The sequence below is a fragment of the Sapajus apella genome, unplaced genomic scaffold (genome assembly GCF_009761245.1).
Source record: "Sapajus apella isolate SASKATOON/1434 unplaced genomic scaffold, GSC_monkey_1.0 scaffold90, whole genome shotgun sequence".
NCBI lineage: Eukaryota > Metazoa > Chordata > Mammalia > Primates > Cebidae > Sapajus > Sapajus apella.
Window position 1 is genome coordinate 1161350 of NW_022437030.1, and position 4551 is coordinate 1165900.

Here is a 4551-nt window from a genome sequence, read left to right on the forward strand (position 1 = left end):
TCCATCTTGACACATGGGGAGCTGTAGCCTTGGAAGATGTTGGTGCTGCCTTAGCACTGGAGTGGTACATGCACTGTGATAGTTCACAATTTAAAGGTGTATTGCAACCACATAAGCCTTGCCAATAAGTAACTGCTAACTCAACTCTGCAAGAAAAAGAGGCAATTTATACCCTCTAAGAAGGCAATGACATGGATGTCACTAAGTCAGGGAAATCTTTTCACCTAAGGAATTGGATATTGAACAATTTGTTGGCCAGTGAATTTGTTATCACGTGGTAGGTTCAGCTTGCCTGCTGCCCAGTAAAGCTGATGCACTGAGAACAGCAGGTTTTTGCAATAGAGAAAGAGTTTAATAAACATAGAGCCAGCTAAGTGAAAGGACAGGAGTTTATTGTGACTCAAATTAGCGTCCTTGAAAATTCAGGGTCTAGGGTTTTTAAAGATTGTTTGGTGGGCAGGGAACTGGGGAATGGAGAATGCTGATCGATTGGGTCAGGCATGAAGTCACAGGATGTCAAAGCTTATCTTCTTTTTTTTCCATTTATTTATTTTATTGCATTTTAGGTTTTGGGGTACATGTGAAGAATATGCAAGATTGTTGCATAGGCACATACATGGCAGTGTGATTTGCTTCCTTCCTCTCTATTGCCTACATTTGGCATCTCTCTCCTTGCTATCTCTCCCCAACTCCCCACGCCCCACTGTCCCTCCCCTATTTCCCCCTAACAGACCCCAGTGTGTAGTGCTCCCCTCCCTGTGTCCATGTGTTCTCATTGTTCAACACCCACCTATGAGTGAGAACATGCGGTGTTTGATCTTCTGCTCTTCTGTCAGTTTGCTGAGAATGATGGTTTCCAGGTTCATCCATGTCCCTACAAAGGACCCAAACTCATCGTTTTTGATGGCTGCATAATATTCCATGGTGTATATGTGCCACATTTTCTCTGTCCAGTCTATCATTGATGGGCATTTGGGTTGGTTCCAGGTCTTTGCTATTGTAAACAGTGCTGCAATGAACACTCGTGTGCATGTGTCCTTATAGTAAAACGATTTATAATCCTTTGGATATATACCCAGTAATGGGATTGCTGGGTCAAATGGAATTTCTATTTCTAGATCCTTGAGGAATCACCACACTGTCTTCCACAATGGTTGAACTAATTTACACTCCCACCAATAGTGTAAAAGTGTTCCTATTTCTCCACATCCTCTCCAGCATCTGTTGTCTCCAGATTTTTTAATGATCGCCATTCTAACTGGCGTGAGATGGTATCTCAATGTAGTTTTGACTTGCATTTCTCTGATGACCAGTGATGATGAGCATTTTCTCGTGTTTGTTGGCCTCATGTATGTCTTCTTTTGTAAAGTATCTGTTCATATCCTTTGCCCAGTTTTGAATGGGCTTGATTTTTCTTGTAAATCTGTTTTAGTTCTTTGTAAGTTCTGGATATCAGCCCTTTGTCAGATGGGTAAACTGCAAAAATTTTTTCCCATTCTGATTGGTTGCTGATTCACTCTAATGACTGTTTCTTTTGCCGTGCAGAAGCTGTGGAGTTTGATTAGGTCCCATTTGTCTATTTTGGCTTTTGTTGTCAATGCTTTTGGTGTTTTGGTCATGAAGTCCTTGCCTACACCTATGTCCTGAATGGTTTTGCCTAGATTTTCTTCTAGGGTTTATATGGTGTTAGGTCTTATGTTTAAGCCTTTAATCCATCTGGAGTTAATTTTAGTGTAAGGTGTCAGGAAGGGGTCCAGTTTCTGCCTTCTGCACATGGCTAGCCAGTTTTCCCAAAACCGTTTATTAAACAGGGAATCCTTTCCCCATTGCTTGTTTTTGTCTGGTTTGTCAAACATTAGATGGTTGTAGATCTGTTGTGTTGCCTCTGAGACCTCTATTCTGTTCCATTGGTCTTTATCTCTGTTTAAAAACGATGGTTAGACAACACGAAGTAGGTGGCAATGCCTTAACCATATACGTGTTGTCAGGCCCGAGGGCCTCTTCCATCCTTGTCAAGGGGAGTGCTAACCTTCTCTCCTTTCATACAACACAAAACTTATCTTCTTGTGCTGAGTCAGTTCCTGGGTGAGGAGACCACAGGACCAGATAAGCCAATTTACCAGCCTGGGTGGCACCAGTTGGTCTATGAAAATGCAGTGTGTGAAAAATACCTTGAACACAAATCTTAGGTTTTACAACAGTGATGTTTTCTATAAGAGCAATTGGGGAGATTAGGAATCTTGTGATCCCTGGCTGACTCCTGAGCCATAATTTCTTATCTTGTGGCTAATCTGTTGGTTTTACAAGGGCGGTCTGAACTCCAAGAAAGGAGAGGGTTTGTTTTGGGAAGGGGCTGTTATTATCTTTGTTTCAAAGTTAAACTCTAAACTAAATTCTTCCCATAGTTAGCTCAACCTACACTCAGGAATGAACAAAGGCAGCTTAGAGGTTAGAAGCAAGATGGAGTTGGTTAGGTCAGATTTCTTTCAATGTCGTAATTTTCCTTTGTCAGATTTTTCTGTCTCAATTTTTGCAAAGATGGTTTTTAATTTTAATGCATGTTTGCCTATTAGTTCTTTGGGACTATTCCCCCCCTACCTGATAGGTGTGCTACAGACATGCTAGGCTTTCAACATGGAGACCTATGGGGATTTCTGATCCAAGGGGAGAGTCTAATTGAATTTCATCCCAGAATATAAGGGTGGAATATCTCTTCACAGTCAGTTCAATTCTCACCTTGAATCTTTTGTTGACCTGAGTTGCATCTCAACAGCAGAATCACCACACACACACAAAATCATATTTATAGATTCCCTGGCAGGAAATCTCCTCTTTGAAGCCTATAATTGTTTTATTTTTCTTCACCCAGAATAGGCCGTGTCACTCAAATCAGTCCACACATGCTGCACGTCCAAATCATCTCCACGCCTCATTGTACTCTACCACCACAATGTTTATTCATTAGCACCTGCTTCTCTGAGTGTCAGTGGCACTTGTTTTGTTCAAAGTAGTTCCCTGTCAGCCTTTTATCAACTAATCTCCAATTCCCCATTAATAATTCGTTGGGAAAAGGCTGGAGAAGGTATTCTCCATGGCGTGACAAATGTGCCAGTGATTTTATTCGAATTACAGCAACGGAGCATCTACCTTTGCAATCAGTGATTTTTCTTCCTTCCTTAGATGATGGTAATTTTTTATTATAAGTAGTGTTCAACAAACTCGATAATGGTCCTTGGTGATTCTCTATAACAGCGGCCATATGGAACTGATATTTCAAAATCCCTCTGATCTCATTCAGCTTTACGCTGTTGGATTAAATGTCAAAGTTGTCTTTGTACCATCTGCAAGATTTCTTCTATTCTGAATACTCTTACTTTGCACTCAGTGATCTAGTGAATCATTCTGTACATTTATCGCTAGTATTAAATTTCTAACTTAAAAGAGGCTGTTCAACATAATTTATTTTGTTACCTCCAGTTTTGATGAGATGGTAGTAAAATGGATTCCCAAGTGTCAAGAGCTATAAAGGTGGGTCAACAAGGGAGAAAGTTTGACTTAAAAAAGAATCACACGTATTCCTTAGGGTCCTGACTATTAAAAACATCTCATATTGTGCTAAAACACGTTGGTTTCTGTTTTCTCTTTTTCTTCATCACTACAACATAGTTGAGAGTAATATGCCTCCTAAAGAGGTTTAAGACAAAGAGCATTGTTGTAGATAGCAAAATTTAGAAACAATTCAAATAACTATCTATAGAGGAAAGGTTAAATATAGATAGTGGTATAATAAGAAATACATGTTGTCTTTGTCTCAGTTTCTGGCACAGAGCTCCTAAAACACTTAGAATTTCCTGAGTGATATCAATGCCTTTTGTTGTCCATAAGACACCACTTTTTATTTTTATTTATTTACTTTTTTACATGGAGTCTTGCTCTTTTGTCCAGGCTAGAGTGCAATGGCACAATCTTGGCTCACTGCAATATCCACCTTCCAGGTGCAAGCTATTCTCCTGCTTCAGCCTCCCAAGTACCTAGGATTACAGGTGCACATCGCCATGCCCAGCTAATTTTTTATATTTTTAGTAGAAGTGGAGTTTCACCATGTTGGCCAGGCTGGTCTCGAACTCCTGACCTCAGCTGATCCACCCGCCTTGACCTCCCAAAGTGCTAAGATTACAGGCATGAGCCACCATGCCCAGCAGGAACCCCTTTTAATTACCATAGAATTTATGCTAATTAGATGACTTAGGATGGGACTCCTACATAGCCTCAGGATGGGCACCCCCACCTCCTGGAAGGGATAGAGCTGCAGGAGATTAAACTCTAAAAATGTCATTAAACTTCTTGATTAAACTCATCAAGAAGATATGTATAGCAGAAATGCTTAGGGATATCTGAAGAATTTGACAGAATCACGTTAGTATTGGAAGACTTTGATACAGCTCTTTTGGAATTTACAGATCAATAAAACAAAACATTAAAAGGATATAAATGAGAAGAGTAACATAATTAACAACCTTGAAATACATCTGATAACCTATGAATAGGCAA

The 4551-nt window shown here is 40.0% G+C and overlaps 1 non-coding gene across 1 annotated transcript; it reads right to left on the reverse strand.

Moving 5' to 3' along the window:
- Window positions 1–1925: 1925 nt before the first annotated feature.
- Window positions 1926–2051, reverse strand: LOC116534962. Its single transcript, XR_004261973.1, has one exon. It is a non-coding gene; the product is annotated as a U6atac minor spliceosomal RNA (small nuclear RNA).
- Window positions 2052–4551: the final 2500 nt, after the last annotated feature.